Source organism: Eublepharis macularius, chromosome 3, assembly GCF_028583425.1.
Source record: "Eublepharis macularius isolate TG4126 chromosome 3, MPM_Emac_v1.0, whole genome shotgun sequence".
In the NCBI taxonomy this organism is placed as follows: Eukaryota; Metazoa; Chordata; class Lepidosauria; order Squamata; family Eublepharidae; genus Eublepharis; species Eublepharis macularius.
Genome location: NC_072792.1, coordinates 79,135,846 through 79,157,696, shown reverse-complemented (window position 1 = coordinate 79,157,696; position 21,851 = coordinate 79,135,846). Strand labels below are relative to the sequence as shown.

General features: G+C 40.2%; 1 protein-coding gene across 3 annotated transcripts in view; it reads left to right on the top strand.

Annotated features, from left to right (window-relative positions):
* The first annotated feature begins 4,545 nt into the window (after positions 1–4,545).
* TAB3 (TGF-beta activated kinase 1 (MAP3K7) binding protein 3) overlaps positions 4,546–21,851 on the top strand; it is a 55,953-nt gene continuing 38,647 nt past the window's right edge. Inside the window, exons 1-4 of one of the 3 annotated variants that reach the window (XM_054973457.1) lie at positions 4,546–4,762; positions 5,920–6,093; positions 7,985–8,107; positions 11,275–11,487. The gene's annotated coding sequence lies outside the window, so the exon portion shown is untranslated. The remainder of the gene's footprint in view (positions 4,763–5,919; positions 6,094–7,984; positions 8,108–11,274; positions 11,488–21,851) is intronic. The other 2 variants (XM_054973459.1, XM_054973458.1) reach the window with 2 other exon arrangements.

The following is a 21,851-nucleotide window of genomic DNA, read 5'->3' as shown; positions in this document are numbered from 1 at the left end:
ACTTACTATCTATCTTTTATATTAGATGAGGTTTACTATGATTAACTGTTTGCATTTGATTTATATTTTGCTTTGGGTAAACTTATAGAAAAATTCCACTAACAAAATATTTGACTCTTATTTCATTATTTTCTAAGTCACAGGGTGATTGGAGGTGCGGGAGTTAAAGCTTACTCCTTTGTCATGGTCAGATCATACCTGATAGGATTTAAACTTACTGCTTCCTATGTCCACCACTGGTGGACCCATTAAGATCGTTTGTTCCAGGTACCTGATGGATCCCAACGACTTCCTGTCTGTGCTTGGGAATTTCCCCACCTCGGCTACTGACTATTCTGTCGATGCCGCCTGCTCTTTGGTATAGGGAAATGGTCTGGGCTATTGACACAATTGCCTCTAAGCACCCTCTCCTCCCAGACAGAGCCAAGCAGTCTCCATTGTTCACGGGTGAACTGACGGCACTGAAACAGGAGAGACCATGACTAGAGCAAGACTGATTAAACACAGCATAGAGTCCATATTAGAGCCTATTCTGTGGCAGTGATGGCTGTGAAAGGCACTATTTCTGTGCCACCAATGTATTTGCACATAATCATCCGCCTGAGTTGTTTTGTGTGATATGAGGGCTTTTACTTCATGCCCCCACGTAACTGGACTCTGACCACATGACAGCTCACTGTGATCAATTTGCTACTTTGTAGACAAAATCACCAAGACTTGCCCGCATGGATTCATGGTCAGATGATGTATGTTGGCATCTGCTTGTTTGATTTATATGGACACCTTTCAGCTTGTGGAGCCTGAAGATAGAGGCAAGGGAAATGATCAATGCTTTTTTGAAAGCAGGAATTGTACTTTCTATGCAAGGAGGCAGTGATTTGACCTGTGTTCCTTCCGAAAGTTGCATTCATCTTCTATTGCTTTCACTTCTCAAAAAATCTGAAGTGGAAGTAGATTCAGTTTGTGTCCATAATTTTTCTGCTATATTAGTGGATTTAAAACTACAATTTAAAAATTGAAGAGACACTATTATATGACTATTATATGACTGCGCTCCACTAAGTGTTCAATGTATTCAAAGGTACTATCAATATGCATATTTACCTTGAAAATTACACAAGTTCTATGCAAACTGGACCAATGGATGTCCACTTGCACTAATTTTTTTTCTAAGTTCATATCAGAGTAAAAATTCACTAAGGCATTCCAAAATGGCAGTTTTGTCCTATTTCAGATATTTTTGGAGGATCCTTTTCAGATGCTGAAAAAGTAAATTTGATTTTTAATTGCAAATGCAGAGGTTTTCAGTGTGCTCCCCGTAACAACTTGTTAAAAGAGGCAGACAGGTTAGGTGTTTGCAAAATGCAAAAAGAAATAACTTAAGACAGCAGGTAACAAAAGCAGGGGAAACAGAGGCCATAAAAATAACTTTTGCAGCAGTAAACTGTAATTTGAAAGCATTGAAGAATTTCACTACCCCAGCATTAGAGCACCTTAAAAGGGCACTGAATAAGGCTTCCACATCTGGGCTGGGAAATTCCTGGAGATTTGGGGGTGGAGCCTAGGGAGGGTGGGGTTTGGAGAGGAAAGGGAGCTCAGTGGGGTATAATACCAGAGTCCACCCTTCAAATCATCCCTTTTCGCCAGGGAAACTGATCTCTGTTATCTGGAGATCTGTTGTAATTCTGAGAGATCTCCCTGACTCACATAGCACCGAGGGCCAAACTAGACATGACAGCATTCTTCTGTTCGCCATAGGGACAGTGCCATTTTAATGTGATTTAAAAATAGCGCAAGGGCCTGATTCTGATTGGGCCTGCAATGTAATGGATTGAGGCTCTCTCTTTTTCCACCCCCTACTGTTCAAGTGCTGAAAACAGCCAGAAGGGTGCAACTCTTTCAACACTTGAAAAGGCACAGGGGAGGAATCAAGAGTGGCTCAACTTGCAATGTGTTGCCAAGCCCTTGCAGCATTTTTAAATCACTTTAACATGGTGTTGTCACCCCTGTAGAATGGATGAGCCATTTCAGCTCAGTGGGCACAAGCATATGAGCAAGTGGAGGCTTAGCAAACTATCATACTAGCAGTACAATTTCTATTTGTTCTTTTTCATAATTTTATATAGTTAATTTGTATCCTGTCCTTCTATTCCAAGGAATACACATGTTTAAACTAGCAGAGAATAAACATATGGGCATGGTGCGGGGGTATGATTCTATATAAATATATGATTTATATAGAATCATATATGATTCTATATGAGTAATATAGAATTCTGTATTTTATATAAATAAATGTAACACACACACACATATCTGTACACACCCCACACACAACACAAACCCATTTATACTGAGGAGGAAGATTTTACATTGGTTACTTATTTCTCTTTGTCAGTGCTGGGGAAAATGCCAGCCTAGCATGTCTTGTACACTATAGAGAAAAAACCCAGCTTTGGGAAATCTTAAAAACTAATATCCAGAGGTATCCTCAAAACTAACAAAATTTGTTTCAATATGTGCTTTCCTGAGCCACAGCACAACTCACTTCGGGTAGATATTAAAGACCAACTAGAGTTCCCAGGTATGAGTTTTCAAAAGTCAAAGCTCAAGGTAGGAGTCTTTCTAATCCAAACGGATGGTGAAAGGTGTATTGTCATATGTGAATTCAGAATGTAAGGGGGAAAGTGTGGAACTGATGTGGTTTCAGGTGTGAAATCAGCATAATTAGTGGTTACACATAGTGGATGGTGAAGGATAGAGGTTCAACATTTATACAAATACTTTAAATGAAAACAGATTTGTTGCGGGGGTACACTTTACAATTTGGTAGCTTCGGTGGGAAGGGGCAAATGGATAACTAAGACTCTCTTCTTGTATTGGCGTGAAGAAAACATCGACAGCAGTAACACAAAGCTCCCCGGGGGACCAAAGCAGAGAAGCACAGAGGGGCACACGTGGCTCCCCCGCTGCCCATTGACAGCAGACGCATAACCGCTTCCACGCACCTATAGCAGAGCACGACGGAACTCGTATCGTGACGAAAAGAGGTGATTTCGGATAACCAGAAGTGGAACATTCCTTCCTTTCTTTTCAGCGCGCCTTTTCACTCACAAAACACCGCCTGTCCTGACCATCGCAACGCTTGCAAGTCCCGTTCTACAACTCCTCATGTAAGCCATCGTGTTTGGACCACTTTTCGGCGCCAACCTCTCACATCTCGCGATATTTCCGTTTGCCGGACCGCTCTGTGCAGGCGCTCCGAGAAAGGCCTTTCACGGGCTACAGTCTCCATCGTTTTCAAAGCACACTTCCGGTTGCAGCTCATCGCCCTCGCCCGCATGCAGGGTCAGAGTGGTTACACCGAAATTATATTGCTTTAAAATCCTCGCGCCCTTTATCAAAAATATAGGGGGGAAATCGGTAAATAAGAGAGAGAATTTTTTTTGTTGGATTCCTGTAACTCACAGCAAGCAGAACTTGAACAGGTGCAGCCTTTCCTATCAATGCATGATGGACGAGAGAGACATGCCGGATTTCTGTATTCTGCACATAAGGCTTGTATTGGATGCAGGGCATCATGTTTCCAAAGCACTGCAACACGAGGAACTCGTATGCCTTTATCAACCAGGGTCTTGTGATGTCTTAAAGGACAAACAAATGCCACACGGGACAGAGGTCCCAGCTCCTCAAACATTCCTAGTCGAGAGTCCAAAACTTTTAAACGGTCAACAGCTGCCCTCATCTAAGTTTCAGATCCCGAGAAAGCTGCCGAAGCTCAAGAGCTGAGAGGTGGGATTGCTACTTATCAGGACAGCAGGACATCTTTTAAAATGTCACTGGACTCAAACCGTGCAGTTCCACTCAGACCAACACGACAATCCACCAAAGTATCTGCTGGGAGATAGTTTCGGGGCGGGGGGGGGGCGGTATCCGCATTAGTCTGTGATAGAAGAGGAAAGGAAGTAAAAACCAAGAGGAGCAAGATTCGGGACCAGGAGCATCTTAAAGACCAACTAGATTTCCAGAGTATGAGCTCTCAAGAGTCAGAGGGAGACATGATCAAGAGCATCGGGTCCTCTCAGGAAGCAAAAATAGCTCCTCTCAGCTTTCTGGGGATGGAAAGCCAATATATTTAACACAGGGTCGCCAGCTCCAGATTGAGAAACTCCTAGAGATGGTGAGGGGGAGCCTGGGGAGGGGAGGAACCTCAGTGGGACGTAATACCTTACACCTTCCAAAGCAGCCGTTTGCTCCAGGCGAACTAGCCTGGAGATCAGTTGCAATCCCGAGAACTCTCCGACGGCTTGGCCTCATTTCCCCTCTGTTTCCATCTCGAGTCCCAGCTCCCCCGCATATGGAGGTTCAGCAGACCCGGAAGTGACGACCCTAACGAGTGTTCGGCTTTTTAATGTCGGGGCGAGGGGGCGGCTGTCTCCTTCGGCCCCTCCCTCCGCGGCAGGCCGTTTGGCCGCCGGCCCTCGCCGAGTTCCTGCTGCCTGGATCCCGGAAGCACTTTGCGGCCGTGGCTGTGTACCGGCCCGCCCCTTCCCTCCTCCTCCTCCTCCTCCCGTGCTCCGCCGGTGCCGCCCGGAGACGCCCCCTCGCCTCGCGCAGACGGGAAGGAGGAGCCCGGCTCCTCTCCAGAAGCGAGGGGGCTCGGTGGCCCCGTCCCCCCCCCCGCCTCCCTCCCTGCCGCGCTGGGGGGCCGAGCAGGAGGGGGCGCGGGATGCTCTTCGCGGAGGTGGCCCCCCTGCGAGCGGTGAGAGCTGGGGGGAGGGGGGGCCGCTGGGCGGACATGAAGGGCGAGCGGGGCGCGCTGCATATTCATCGGAGGGGGTGAGAGGCTGCCCGGTGGGCGTCTCAAAGGGGGTGGGAGGCGTTGAATTATACTCTTCCCTTCAGAGGTTGCTACAGTGGGGAACTGTCAGAGAGGAGAATCTTGCCTCGGTCACTTAACTTTTTAATGAAAAAGGAAAGGCCAGTTTTAGTCGTCTCTTTTAAACGGTTTCTAGAGGTGTTACTATTTGTAAGCCTTACAGCGGTGTTGATTGGTTGGGGTTGGAGATCAGGCAATCAGCTCGAACTAGGGGTGGTCAGCTTGTCTTCCAGGCCTTTGCATGAAGATCATTATGAAGTCCTGTGAGCCTTGTGTTGTTGCACTTTTCCCTCTCTCTCTGCCCCGACACACACACAGGCCCTATCCTGCTTGGGTTTCTTTAAACCCAGTACAAACAGATATTCTTCATGATTGTAACTAAACCAGAAACTAGGTAAAATTACAAAATAGTGTAATGGGTGTGTGTGTTCTTTACACCTACATTTGCAGCAAACTTTTGTCTGTTTTGGAGGCTGCTTTTGGGTTGCTTGGATATGCCACACCTATGCATATATTTGTATAACAGGGATAGTGGGTAGTGTCACAACTATTGTCTTGTTCTTATTGTAAGGAATTGCATTTGTAATAGCTGCTGCTTTCTTTGGCATGTCTCTTCAGCATGTTGACTGCAGTATGATGATGCTGCTTTTGATTTTGGCAGCTTTAGAAATAAGAGCTTGATTGGCAAGGCTTTGGCAGTTACGAGAAATTTCCTCCCTCTGCTTTTTTTCCTAAAAATCATTTTTATTGTGGTGTTTGTCCATTTTAGAGGAAGTCTGTTTTTGAAAAGTGGTGCTCAAAAACCTTTGCAGATGATTTTTCTTAGTGCCCCCCCTTGAGCTAGCCTAAATTCAGTGCTGTTGGCATGTTACATTATTTCTTAGTTAATGGGTCCTGGGTTGCCTTGTTGTGAAGGGAACACGTTTTTAATCCTGTCTAAAAGGTCATAAAAGGCAATATAGTGTTGGAGGCCAAGTTATCACAAATTAAGAGTTGTATCATCTTTATTAACTGCCATCTTAATTTTTTTTTTGTTAAAGCACATAAACCTAGAAAAATTCCTGCCATAAATTCTACTAGCCTGCTTGCTCTTACATGCCAGTGTTGGCTATCTGTGAAAGAAAAAGCTCCAGTACCAATAACCCTGCAGAGATTCTCATGCTACAGATGACTGTGAGAGAGGCAATTGTGTTAAAGGGCTGCCCCATTGCAATGTAAGAAGTAAAATCATCTTTAAAGTACTGTTTAATAAATGCTTACAAAATAGAATGTGTTTTTAACAAGCATATTGTATTAACTATTATTATAGTGGATTATGTGCCAAAAAAATTTCCCATGTGTGAATCCTTGGGATTTTATTCTAGTTTGTATAAAACCTGATAAGGAAGCTGTAATGTTTTGTATCACCAAGACCTGGGTGGCAAAAGGGCTGTTTTGAGTGTTTGTACCTGGTGATGGGAAATAGAGGCCAATTAGGGATTCTCTTGGTGTACAAATCACCCTGTTGTGTAACAGTTTTAGTGTGAGCTGACTTTCTTGGTTTCTAGTTAGATGTAGGAGAATCACAGGCATTTGGTTCTGGGGACTTCAGTATCCATATTGAGGCAACTCTATTTGTAACTTCTCAGAATTTCATGGTCGCTAGGAAGCCTGTGGGTTGTTCCAAAATATCAGCCCTACATTACATATATTCTTTGGTGTTCACCGCACCACAGATGGTGATTTGTGTCTGGGAAGTATTTATCTTATCATAAACAGATCCATACCTGGCAAGGTGTAGCTTTTGGGGGCTTTATTGCAAGTAGATTCTATAGCTGTATGTTTGGAAGAAATACTTGTCACATTTGCTTGTATAATTTCAGTTTTATACTCCAGCTGATGCCGATAAAGGTTGCTTGGAGTGTAAAGTCCATCACATGCAAATCGTATCATGGCAAGTAAAATCTAGTTTACTAGAGTTAGGAGGATAACTAGCCAAGATTATCAATAGTTCTTTGTGGGGGGGGGAGGCTGTTGAGCAGACCATTGGGTTTTTTTACATCATTAGAAAATGCATTATAGGAATATAAGTAGAGTCTGTTGGATCAAACTAGTGATCCATCTAGTCCAGCATCCTGTTTTACAAAGCAGCCAGCCAGTTACCCTGGAGTGCTAAATGGCACAGAGTCCGAGGCCTTCCTTAATGCTGTCTTCTCATACTAGTTTTCAGAGGTTTGTTACCTCTGTTTATGGAGATTGCCTTCAATCACCATGGGTAGTAGCCAGTGATAGATCTCTCCTCCATGAATCTGTCTAAGCCCCTTTTAAAGCCATCTATGCTTGTAACTATCATTATGTCTAGTGGTATTGAATTTCACAGTTCACTTACTTATTAAATAAAATTTGGATCCAGTAGTACATTAGACAACAACTAGATTTTCAGGGTATGAACTTTTGAGAGTCAAAGCACCATTCATTAGCTGCTACCGGACCTGAATCTTGCTCTTCTGTTACAGACCAACGTGACTACTCACCTGAACTATCTTACTGAATAAAAACGTATTTCCTTATATTGGTCCTGAACATATTGATTATCAATTTCATTGGGTGCCCCTGAGTTCTGATATTATAGGAGAGGGAGAAAAAGTTATCTGTCTCCACTTTCTCTGCATCTTCATAAATTTATAAATTTCTATGCTATCTCCTTTAGCGAACTTTTTTCTAGACTGAAAAGTTCTAGACTTTCCTCATAGGAAGGGTGCTTCAACCTTTTAATCACCTTGGTTGCCCTTTTCTGTATTTTTTTCCAGCTCGACAATACCCTTTTTGAGCATCCTTAAATAAAGTGGAACCAGCCAATTTATGACTAAACCTCTGTCTTGGGGCAACATGATCAAGTGTTGAGTGCCAGGGCAATTCCTAGTATGCCTGAATGACACATACCTTGATCTTTTTCAGTCTGACTTCAGGCCTGGTTGCATAGCTGGTGAAGTTTTAGGTTTTTTTAACAAATAAATAGTTCTGATTGATCATATTCTTCTCAACAGACCAGAAAGCTTTTTATTTATTTAGAAAACTTGGGGTAATTGTTGAGTTCTAATGATTTCAGTCTTTTCTGTCCAATAGAACACAAAGCCACACTTGGGAATCCTGAGTCCTCTTCCTAGGACCACTGGACAGGAGTCAACAGTGATTGATATTTTCAGAAGTGTTGTTTAATGTATATAACACAAGTAAGGGAGTTCATTGGTAAGTTTGGGTTTGTTGTTGTTAATAGGTTGGTGACCCCTGGTTCTACATTTATTAATTCAACCTCTGGAAACTGCTGTCTTTGTTCTTAATCAGTGAATAAATTGAAATTGAATTAAGCTAAGATGTCGTTATCTGATTAGGTAAACAACTTAGTGATGCTCTTGAACCAGAACCTGCTTTCTGAAAATCTAGTACAAGATGTTTCTAAGAGTGCTTTCTTCCATCTACACAATGCATAGATTTTTATACCTTCTAGACCAATCTGACCTGGTAATGCCATTCTACACTTCTGCAACTTCCTGGCAATGTGCTTATATGTTACTGCAGTAGAAGACAACTCCAGCTGGTACAAAATACTGCTGTCTGTTGTCTACTGACATGCCACTTATACAACCTTTATTGCCAGTTTACTTGTAGGTTAAGTTCAGACTGCTGAATATGACTAGAGATGTTTATGAATATCAGACTCTTTTGACTTGGAGCGCAAGCATTAACAGTTCTGAAAACCAGGCTTCAAATAGTGTTAAGCCTTACAGCAGCAATATTCTTCTCTAGCTGAAATGGTACATTTGAGCCAGAGAAAAATTTCCCCTCTGCATCCTGTCCCAAGTTATTTTCTCCTCTTTTCTACCAGGTCGCTTTCCAATGATATAGTATGTGTGGTGCCCTACATATTCTGGAAACTGAATATTTATTTCCCAGAATGCACCAAATATCTGTGACACATGGTATCCTTAGCATTTGGTGGAGTCTGGAACTATAAATGTCAGAATTGTTGAGAGCCACAGACACACTGTGCATTCCAAGACAGTGGGGACGGGTGAGAAAGGAGGAGGGAAAGCAGGGTGAATGGAGGTATCATGAATTTCTAGTTGCTGGCTGAAACCCAACATTACTTCCTGGCAATGGGATGGAAGTGTTAGTTAAGAGACAATTCTTGTCGAAATTCTGTCAGGTAGAAACTATGGTACTACTGAGTGCTGTCTTCTGTGACAGTTCTAATGTTAGGGAATTGTTTTCCTGGGAGGTGAAAAAGGTTACATCCCTCTCATCCTTTAATAAGAGTTGCAACATTTAAAAAAATCTACAGTTTAATTTAGCTGTTAAAATGTTTGGCCTTTTTAATTGTGCTAACTTTTAAATTGATTTGTTCAAATCTTGTTTTTATGTCAGCTATTTTATATCAAGTACTGGTTTTTATATTTTCAGTTGAAGACTACTTCTCTCATAAAATCCAAAGGTGCAGCTTGATACCAGCTGCACTCGACACTAGACATGGGCCCGATCAAAAAAAAAATTCCGATTCAGCCGTTCGTGGATCTGGGCTGCTGCCGAACACAGGCCACCGATTCTAAACGATCAACTCTCGTTTCCAGGCCGCAATCGGGAATCGGGGAGGCCAGCACCCAGAACAACTGTAGTCAGGCTCTTGCGCGCGTGCGCATGCTCCTGAGTTGCCCCCGCCCACGCAGCAAGCCGGCTGTCCCAGTGCGCTGTGGAGCTGGCGGCAGCGCGAGTGTCTCGGAGGCTGCCCGCGCCCCTTGTCCTGGGGAAAGGCGAACGGCGCAGGCAGCCTCCCAGCCACCCACACTGCTTTTTGCCTTTTGCCTTTCCCCAGGACAAGGGGCGGCCGGCTTGCTCACGCACCCCTTGGCCTGGGGAAAGGCGAATGGTGCAGGCAGCCTCCCAGCCTCCCGCGCTGCCTTTTGCCTTTCCCCAGGACAAGGGGCGGCTGGCTTGCCCACACGCCCCTTGTCCTGGGGAAAGGCAAATGGCGCAGGCGGCCTCCCAGCCTCCCACGCTGCCTTTTGCCTTTCCTTTGTGCCCACCCCCTTCCCCCTCCCTCCCCTGGGTTGCTGCTCCGTGTTTGGAAGGAAGCCTGCTAATCAAGGAAAGCTGGGCTTCCATTCGTGTTTCGAGGGCGACAGAAGGAGGGCAAACACAGCTCATTTCCCTGACTCCGTTGCCCCGGGAATAAAATACTAGCGCCAGAGTGCAATTCCGAACAGAAACTGACCCATCCAATCAAGTCCCGAACAAGCAAACTCCCGACCGCTGGATCGGTTGCCATGGACAGAACCGATTAGCTGAGTCACGATGGAGCAAACGCCAAAATCGGGGAGTTTTTGAAATAATTCAGATCGTGCCCATCTCTACTCGACACTACTTTATCTATTCAAATCTCTCTAGTATTCTATGCAGGATGCAGATGGGAGGTTTCCAAGACCAAAGTCTGTCACATCTCTCCCCCTTCTGCTTCCCAGTTGACATCCAATGTGAAGAGTCCTGGAGAATATGAAAACTTGTACATTATTTTTATCCTAATAAAATGTATTGCATGGCTTTTTTCTTGGATATTGTTTTTTGTTGACATTTTTATGTGATTTATGAATACTGTTGTTAAACTGCCCCAACACTAGAAAAATAAATCCTAAAATAAAATAAAAATCAAGTATATTAAACCAGTTAGATCACTCCATCCCCCAGAGACTGATGGCTCTAGAATTCTGGGTGGGGGCAACTTGTCCAACTGGTTCTTCTATTTCCTCCATAGATCCCAAAAAGTATTATTCAAGCTTGTATAAATCCTGGATAAGGAAGCTGTAATATTTTGTATCACCAAGACCAGGATGGCAAAAGGACTGTTTTGAGTGTTTGCACCTGGTGATGGGCAATAGAGGTCAGTTAGGGATTTTCTTGTTGTACATATCACCCTGTTGTTTAACAGTGTATAAGGCCATATCCAGAGTAATGGTTTCACAGCTTAGAGGTGGACTGGATATGGTCTTATCTTTGGATGCTGAGATGGTGTCTGTGGCTATAAGTACCAATTGCCAGCTTTGATTAGTATGTCAGCTGAGCCATATTCTCAGAAGAAATTAATTCTCCATGTTTATGCATGCTGTAGCCATATCAAGGTTAAATTATCCTAGTTGTGTTGTAGGACTCCCTTTGTGGTTATTTCAGACTTCGAATAGTCCAAAATACTGTGACAAAGGTATTGACAGAGAGATGTTGCAGTGAACATATTATTTCTGTATGATAAGATCTCCACTGGTTCCTAGTCTTTGTGGACATTATTTAAAGTGCTTTTTTGACATTTAAAGAAGTTCCTTGAATCTATTGAGAGAATTGCTCCTCGCCGTCTTCTCCCTTCCTTACAGAAGAAACCAGCCCCATGGTTCACCACAGAACTAGGAAATTTAAAGAAGACTAAGATGTCTGGAAAGATGCTGGTGAAAAACTTCTTCTGAAGCTGATAGAACACGCTATAGAGCCCATTGGAAGACTTATGTAGCAGCAGTGGTAGCAGCGAAGAAAAATTACTTTTCTGCAACCATTGCATCAGCTAAATCACATCCATCCCAACTGTTAAGGTATCTTGACATCTTTTGATTCCTAAATCAGAAACTTTGCTTGTTCAAGAACAATTAGCTGTGACATCTTTGCAAAGTTTTTTGCTGATAAAAATAGCTCGAATATACTCTGATCTGGATGCCACCTATAATATAAATGAGCCAGAAGTGATACTAAACACACAGATCCATTTCTTTTTTTAAATATATATATATATATATATATTTTCTAAACAATAAAAGGGATACAAAACAACAAAAGGAACAGTGTTATGACCCTTTCCTTCTCTTGGGTAGATTTGGTCTTTAAGCCTTTTATTCTTGCCCCCTCTTGGTAGATTGCTGCCACCAGGAATTAAATTCCAGAATAATTTAAAATTCTCCTTTTAGTAACATGCCCAAGGGTCAAGCTTTTTCGTGGTACTATGTGGCTCTGATGACAGGAATGGGATATAAGAATGACAGATACTCGGGGATATAAAAAAACTAAATGTTTATTTTTATAGGAAGTGTATCGGTTTCATATTATTTCTAAAACTTGATGGTTTCAAAAGAGAAGTTCTCAATTCTTAAAGTTACTTTACTTAAACCCAGTCACACAGATCTTCACACACAGTTTGCCTGCTTTTGATACTAATTTCTGTCTCAATTACAAGTAATACCTTTTCTCAGGCACACACACAGTTTGCCTGCTTTTCCCTGACTAAATATTTCTCTTGGAAATGCTTAAACATGCTAAGGCTGCACACGGCTTGCCTCTCTTGCCCTGACTAAATATTTTCTCTCCACTCTCAGTCTAAAATTGCATTCACTCCACCCACATTCTCAGTCATCAACCAGTCATATCACTCACTCATCCCTATCTTTCATCCCCACACTTCATCTATACCACACCAAGCATTTAAAGACATACACACATTTACTTAAAATCATTACAAACAGGAATACAAATTACACTAAAGGAAAATTAAGGTACCCATTACAAAGATTGCCTAGAGTACAATAACCATATATTGTTTAAATACCATGTGCGGATTTATTACAACCATTCTCGGAAACCTTTCCTCTCTTTTGCTATATCTCACTATTAAATCAAATATTAAAGATATAATATTGTGTTTTAAAGTATTTAACTATTCATTGTTCTACTTTTCTTACCAAATTAATTTGACACAATCTAACCATTTTTAATATTAACTATATTATACTATAATATACTAAATTATGCTAATTATCAGTCAAATTCTTGAATATGTTTCTATTTCAGAAAATTTGAAACTTAAAATAAACAACATTTCTATAACCTTTGTTAGTCAAGGCTCATGTCCAAATTTACATTGTTATTTCTTTTATTTCTCATTTTTATAATAGGTGAAGTAATTTCCCATTTTTAAAAAATTCTTTAATGGGTCTTCTATTTATATATTTCATTAATTTTGCCATTGCCACATATTCTATCATTTTATCTTTCCAATTTTCTTTAGGAACTGGTCCATTTCTTGATAATTTTTGACCCAGTCACAGAATTGACAGAATTCTAGCATCGGTGAGCCACTACTTTGTATCTTGCCCATCCTGATAACTAATATCTTATAAAGATCACATAAAGGATATCTATCATAAATCAGTCATTAACTGAAGGCACCTTCTCTCAGCTTCTCAAAGAAATGCTCATCCTCCCACTACTTAAAAAATTATCCTTAGACAAAAATGATGTGGCCAGTTATTCCCAATCTCTAATCTACCCTTTCTGGGCAAAGTGACTGAGAGACCAATAGCTGACCAACTCCACAAATTCTTGGACAACTCTGTTGCTTTAGACCATTTTCAGTCTGATTTAGGTCAGGCTATGGGTTGGAGATGGCTCTCTTGGCTCTGGTTGTTGACTTCTACCTGAATGTAGACAAAGGACAAGCTTCATTATTGTTCCTCCTGAATCTGCAACCTTCAGCATAGTAGACCATGCCATTTTGCTGAGGCATTTGGAGGCAGAAGTAGGTGTCAGGGGTTGTGCTTCAGACTGGTTTCAATAATTCCTCATGGGATGAACTTGAAGGGTTGCTATTGAAAACCAGCTATCCTCAGTGTGAGAAGTCTCATGTGGGGTTCCACAAGGCGCAATCTTATCCCCCATGTTATTCAACCTCTAGGACAGGGATCTCCAACTTTTTTGAGCTTGCAGGCACATTTAGAGTTCTGGCACAGTGTGGTAGGCGCAGCAACAATATGGGTGCCAGAAAATGACTGCCCTCTGTGCAGCCAAAATACTCCAATCGCCAGTCAGAAACCATGCTTTGAAAAAAATCCACCTGATCCCACTCACTTTCTAAAAACATTTAGCAAGCACCAGAAAAAGTGTTAATGGGCACAGTTGTGCCCATGAGCACCACATTGGGAACCCCTGCTTTAGGAGAACTCATTTGTAGCTATGGAATTGGATGCCATCAATGTGCAGATGACACCCAGCTCTGTATCTCATTATCCAAATCCTCTGCTGAGAGGATACTGAGTTACTGTTTTTGTCAACTGGCGAAAGCAAACAGACTGAAACTAAACCTAAACAAGACAGAAGTGCTGCTGGTTGGTAAAGCAGAGATCCTGAAGGACATTGTGTTTCACTTTCCAACCTTTAATGGGATTCATTTGACTGTCGCTGACTCATTTAAGAGCCATGGGGTTATACTAGATCAAGTGCTGCTGCTAGAGATGTAAGTGAATGTAACTGCTATAAAGGCCTTTTCACAACTTAGACTGGCCTGAAGATGGCCCCCTAACTTGACATGGCTCTTCTTGCCACCTGGATTCAGGCAAAGTAACATTGAGACTAGACTACTGTAATGCAATCTACATAGGTCTCCCCTCAAAGCTTACTTGGAGACTCCAGCTGGTGAAGAATACTGTAGCTCATTTACTCTCAGGAGCTAGATGGAGCATGCATATTACTCCCATTCTGCAGTCACTCTGTTGACTTTCCATGAGTTACCGGGCTCAATTCAGGGTCATGACTATCACATTCAAAGCCCTTCATAGCCTTGGTCCCTCATATTTGTGTGATATGCTCCTCTGGGCAGAGCCTTCTGCAGATACCGCCCTGCAGTTAGGTGAAATCAACAGCTGCCCATACACATGCTTTCTTTGTGGTAGCTTCCACCTTATAGAATGGCCTGTGTGAGGTGGTCAGGAAAGCTCCCACTCTCCTTTCCACAAACTATGCAAATCTGAATTATTCTGAAGGGCTTTCTATATAGATTATGGGGTTGTGTCATAAGAAGTAGCCCAGAGAGATGCACTGGCAGGGGCAGGGACTATATGCTGGCAGACATGCAGTTGGGAGTTTCCATGTTGCTAAACATGGTATGTAATTTAGTTATGTTTAGTTTCCGGAAGATTTCATCTCTGTGCTTGGCTTTGCACTTGTTTTTCATTTTTTATTCCTTCCATTCCCTATTGTCTCTCATTGAATGTCCTAACTGCTGTTCATTATTGTACCAGTGAATGTCCTAGCGGTTGATTATATCATATTTTCACTTGCATTGTGTAACCTGCCTTGGATCTCAGTGAGAAAGGCGGACTATAAATAATAGTAAATTGAGCTGGAGCCAGAGTTGTGAAGAAGCTCCTTCTCTTGTATGAATGGTGCTCTCTGTAGATTCATTATCAGAAGTTCTCTGGGAACTGTAGTCAACAAAAACGAGGCAGGTGATGACTGAAAAGGGCTTTTTCAGTTTTAACGCTACATCTTCCCTTTCAAAGGTTTGCCTGGCTCCCTCTCTGCTAGCATTTAAGTGCCATGCTTTGGTTTGATTTTTCTATCTGATTTTCCCCACTGAACATGCCTTAAAATCTGTTCAGTGTTCTTGGGTAAGATGCTATTGTTTTAGCTCAGTTTTGTATACCTTGAGATTATCCTGTTGTTTTTGTATCTGTTGCTCACTTATTTTCATATTCTTTCCATTGGTGGTTTTAATAGCACGTTTAATTATATTGTATAACTTTGTTGATTGTGAGTTGCTTTGGACAACATAGAAAATCAGGATATAATTTCTTTTAAATTATGTAATTGATTCTGAGGTAGAAAACTACATAAGCCACCAAATCTTGTTTGTACACTTTGTAATGAAGATGGGCAGCTTCTTCAACTCTGAGAATAATTTTGGAGATGTATCATAAGCTGCAGTTGTATGTTTTGATACGCTTGTTGTACCAACTGTGTGTTTATTTTTTTAATTGTTATTTTATACATACAACAATAACCATAAAAAGGTGTCACTACAACAATTGTACATAATAAGCTTTAAATTGCAGATTTATTACAATTGAATTATATGTTACGTTATGCTGCATTTTTACCCAAATTAGACAATCATATTGGTGTTGTGAATTAAGATTTATAAGAGATACTTTATTTATATCTATACTTTTCTGTTATCTCATAGTTATATTTCAATGATTTCATTAATAATAAATCGTTGTTGGAAAGGTATTCTAAGAATGAATACCACTTCTCTATGAAATTTGTTGTTTTAGGGTAGTTTGTTGTTGATTGTTATATCTGTTACGTGTTATCTTTTCCATTATTAGTTGTTCCCATATCTTTGTAAACCATGTATCTAGATTGATTGTTAACTGAGATTTCCATCTCAAAGCTATAGCTGTTTTAGCTGCCACTAAGAGGGTTGATATCAAATCTTGTCTTATCTGTGGAATTGTTTGACTTTGCCAATGGTCTAAGAAAATTAATTCTGGCTTCAAAGGTATGGTTTAGTTTGTTATGAAATTAATTTGCTCTAAAACTTTCCCCCAGAATTCTTCAGTGTATTTGCATTTCCTCCAACAATGTGAGAATGAGCTTAATTCTCCGCAGTTTTTGGTTGAGGTTATTCTGGCTAATTTTGTGGCATAAGATACCAACAATATTATTTTATAAAGCTGGAGTCTTGTACTGATAATCTGTGTGGGTTTTTTTCATGTGAGAATTGAAGTAGAAGCGCAGTATTCTCCTGAGACATTGAAAACAGGACAGGTTTCTTAAAACTGAATAATCATTTAACTAAAGTTTTTCCACATGAATTGTTTTACCTGTAGCTCTGTACCTTGCAAGACCTTTTTCATTTTCTACAAAATACAAAAACATAACTATTCCTCTATTTTTAATAAATAGGCTAAACTGGGATTTTTTTAGGATGCTTTCTAATCCTGTATCATTCAGTGAAATGCATTGTCTTGTGTTAAATCCCATGCGCTCTTTTTGCCTTGGAATAATTGATGCATCTTGACCCACCTTAGATTTTTCTGTATTTGATCTGTGGGATTTTTGCCTGTAGTCCAGCAATGGAAGCCATGTAATTTATGGGATTTTTGCATCCCCTTAATGAGTATGAAGTCATCTGAAGAGGGGATTGCCTTTACTTACCACCCAAAGTGAGAACTGAGCTCTCCCTAATCAGTAGCCACAGAAGGAAGAAAAGAGCATCAAGCTGATTTATTTCTAGCACTGTAATACTTTCTAAACAAATAACTTCATAACTTTAGCAGTGAGGTCTGAGAGAAGGGGTTCACAGTCAACCTTACTAGTAAGGCCTCTGTTACAAACCTGTGACATGCTGCTTCAGCTTTATAGTGTTCATGTATGCATGGCATCATTAAATATCCTTTTTTCTCCCTTCCTCAACAAAATGGTGTGGCCAGTCTTTTTGCATATGGAAGCATTTCCATGCTTCAAATCATTCTAGGGAAACAACTGTGTTGTGCTAATGCTGCTAAATGAAATATTTCCAAATGGTACCAATATAACCAAAGAATATGTTAATAATAAAACAAGTGAAGTCATATAAAAGGGTGGCAGTGGTAAAGGATCAGCTTTGGTGCCTGACAATGCAAGTAATATGAAGGCAGCATGGGAAATCATAGTAGATAAGTTTCCATATAATCCTGCAATTGGGTGTGCTTCCCATGCCCTAAAACTGCTTTTTAATGTTTTCACAAAGTTGGACACAGTGGGAAAAAATCTCTACAGAAGAGCTGCAGAATTTTTCAAAGATTCTACATTCAGTTTCTTCTGAAATCACTGTATTTTAATCAGACAGTGTACTGCTGTTAGATATCCCTCACTATATTGCAGAGATAAAATCTAATGTATTTGAGAGTCTAAGGATATCGCCTCTTACATGTTTGGAAGATTCCAATTAGAAATTTAAGATCCTGATACTTTTATTTTTAAATGTGACCAATTTTGTACTTAATTAAAGTGCGTGCTGATAATAGACTACTGAATATTTCAATGCTTTAATGTTGTAAAATTTAACTACATATCAAAATATGCTGCTGATTTTACTATAGAGTGTGCACCCCTTTTCCTGACCAAATAACATATTTTATATTATTTACTACAAAGCTTGTGTTTTCTGTTTGACTCCTTTTTTTGTACTTTTCAGATAGAATTAAGGTATATGTTTATAGGTAGCACTGGGGGCATCTGTCTCTGCGGTATTCTCTCAAGCATTTAGTATATTTGCACTATTGCTAGTTGAAAACTAAGGTGTTTGTAACTTTTACATTCCATAAATAAGTCAGAAATTGCACTTTATATGCTACACTCAACCTTTTGTTCCTTGGTAGCAGAAGGAAGTGAGCTAGGGCAGTCATACTAGCCTGATGATGTCCTGGGATATCAACTGATGCTGGTATAATACCTGTTCTTGACTTCTACTAATTTGTTGTCTTAACCCTGTTTAGCATCCAAAATGCTTAATGAAACCTTTAGCTAGTTTGCTGTGTTAAGGTTTGCTTCACTCACACCTTGCACTCATGCATTAGTACAAGTGAAAAAACTGCAGAAACTATAACTTGCTCAGTAGAGCTAGAACTTTTAAACTTTGGTTTGCAGGCCCGCTTCAGATCACTGTTTCATATCCTAGTATGTGGCCAATATTTGAGCATAGTTTTGGACATACTTATTAACCTTGGTTTTATGCACAAACCTATGGCAATGCATTGAGCTTTCCCTCTTTCTCTAATTGGGTAAGCCTGTCTCTATCAGTTCTCATCCCGACTGATAGAGTTCTTCCCAGCTAACTTTGGAAAACTGCATGTTTACCTTTCATTGTTTAGGTCTTTGGCATTGTATGCTAGTATTTTTTTCTGTTACCCCTATCCTCCCCCCCTTCCTGGTGTGTGTGGGATGTATAATTCAATTATTACCAAATGAGGGACTATCTGATATTTAGTTCACAGTTGTTCATATTTAAGAATGTGATGACAAATAATGAAGAAACTTGGCAATCTAACTTTCAAGTTTTACTCCTTTTCACCCATATTTGGTGGATTGACTCAGTTTTGTGTTTTTGTTTGTGTGCATGTGTAATAGCGTCACGGTAAAGCACTATCTGTTGTGCAGTGGAATCCATTATATCTGGAAAATCATATGCAAGTTCCATTTACTGAACCTTACGTAATTTTCACAGACACCAATGTTAAACAATTTACTCCCCCCCGCGCCCCCCCCCCCGACTAGGAGTCTGTGAGCCATTTGAAAATATTATTGTTATAAGTAGACTTGTAGTGGCAGATGTCAGTTACAAAGAAAGGAGTCTTTGCTGTCTTTAAACTTCCTAGGGTACCTGCGCCAACATTTACATGTGTTTGGAATCTGTGCTGACTGGGGAAAATGCTGGGGAATTGCTGGTAATGGATATACTCTTCAAAGTAAATGAAGTAACCTGTAAATGGTAGCTCTCTTGGACATCCTTTTGGACATTCAAAGTAAAGCCTGGGTAATTATATATAATTGGGTAATCGGATGATTTTATGTGAGAAGTGATGGAAGCATGTGATGTTGTGAGGATCTGTTCTGGAAAAGGAAAATGTTTATAGGGTGTGTATTGTATGCTTCAGGATACTGGAGTGGCAGTGCAGTTGGGTCTTATTTGCAAACACAGCCTACATCCTCACAGGCAATCATCTTGGATTCGTGGAGTAAACATGAATTTGTACAGCACATTCTTTGAGGTCCTCTTTTCCTGATGAATGTTCAAATTGTTAGTGTCTTTTATATACAATAAAAGATGGGACCTTGATTCTAACTTACTCTTCTGGACTAGTGTCTTTAGTCACATTAGTGAAGGAATAGGAGGAGCATGGTAATGGCAATTTGAACTTGTAGCGTGGAGTTATACCTTGTATTTGAACTACTTTGATTTATTTAACAGTTTAAGAGTTGCTTAGATGTGGTCTCTGAGAACCACTTCACTTTACACTGTAGAATTGCTTCTGCAGGTAATTTAGATGGAAATGAATTATCTGGAATTTTGCATCTTTTTGAAGCCAGTATCTTTCCAAATTCCTGGCTCAAAATCCCACATTTGCAGGAGCATAGAATGGTCTGTTATCAATCTTATGGATACTTTTGAATTATTAAGTACTCTGGGGAACTTAGGGAGTTGCAGCAGTAACTCTGCTGAAGTTCCGGCTTCAGTATAGAAGAGAAGGCTTTCTGGGGCTACAGAGTTGTTGATCTCTGGTACCCTCTCCATCCTTCAAGTAGATGCCCCCTCCCTACTTCCTAGGCAAAGATCAAACAAATTGGGAGACAGGTAGAGCATTTATGGCAGAAAACTCTTATTGAGTCAGGCAGAACATGCCATAGAGCTCATCTGAAGGATTGTGAGGTGGTAGCGATGGTAACAAAAAGCATTTTTTTGTTATTATTTTATTGGTTTCAAAAAGAATACATACATATACACATAGACATCACATCAGGGAATATCAAGCACAACTTCATAAGAAATTAAAGGCAATAATAACAACAAACTATATATTATACTCATTTTCCATCTCTACAGTTCCTTCCTCTTTATATCTTGTTTTCCTTATCCAAAACCTAGTTTTCCTGTAAGGCTACCCTGCTTAATTCCTGTAAGTATTCTCTCCTGTCTTCATATCCTATACTTAATTTCTTGTTCCATATTTTGATTTAACCCATCTATGAAAGGGTGTCCCATCTTTTCTGCAGATCGTCCCTATTTTGTTCTTTTATGAAGTCTGTTAAGACATCCATTTCTGCTGTTTCTAAGATTTTTTCTATCACTTCTCCTTTCAATGGTATCTCTAGCTTCTTCCAATACCTCACATATATTATTCTTGCCGTTGTAATTACATGAAGCATCAATTACCCATTTTCCTTCTCTACCCCCTCCAACATAATATTCAATAAGAACAATTCTGGTTTGAAAGGTATGGCCGTGCCTAATACTTCTTGAAGTAACCCATGTATCATCTTCCAATATTTCGCCGCCTTTGTACATGACCACCACATATGATAGAACGTACCTAACTTATCTTTATATTTCCAACATTTATTGGATGTATCCGCATACATTTTAGCCAGTTTCTCTGGTGTCACATACCACCTATAATACATTTTTTACAAATTTTCTTTGGAACTGACTTTATTTTGATATTTATCTTCCATATCTGTGACCATTATTCTAAATCTATCTCATGCCCCAAATTTTGTGCCCACTTTGTCCTACAATCTTTTATTACTTCATCTTCCCTTTTCAATTGCATTAGATGTAGATAGAATTTCTTAATTATTTTTTTATTTATCTCTAATAGCAATTTATCAAAGGGGGGCTGTCCCAAACAGAATCCTTTGCGGTTTGTCTTTGGCAAATCTGGATTCGATATGTGCTCTTTGTCACCAGTCCATCTGTATATCCTGTTCTTTTAATTCCTCTATTGAGTTTAACTTTCCATCTTTCCCTAGTAGTTGCTCATATCTATATATTTTCTCCCAATTTAGTAAATTTGGGTGGGTAAATGCTTCCGCTGGTGACACCCATTTTGGAATTCTTTTGTAAATCTGCGATTTTAATTTCTCCCACACTAACATTAAAGACTTTCTTATTACATCATCTTTGAAGTACTTATGTACCTCAGCTTTATGATACCAGAGGAATGCATGCCACCCCAATTTAAGATCATGCCCTTCTAGCTTTAAGAGCTTTATATTCTGGATTAAGATCCATTCTTTAATCCATACCAATACATAGGCTTTGTAGTATGTTTCCCAGTCTGGCAAGGCACATCCCGCTTTCTCTTTTAATTCTTGTAGTGCTTTAAGTCTTATTCTAGGTCTTTTGCCTTGCCATATAAATTTTGAAGTTATTCTATTTAATTCTTGAAAGAATGCTTTTTTCTGTATGATTGGTATGGTCTGGAATAAAAACATGAACCTTGGCAATATATTCATTTTGATTGTGGCTATACGCCCCAACAGTGATATATTCATATCTTTCCACTTATTTAAATCCTCCACAACTGCTTTAATTAATTTTTGGTAATTGTCCTCCCTCAATTAACTAGCTCTGTTGGTTATATAAATT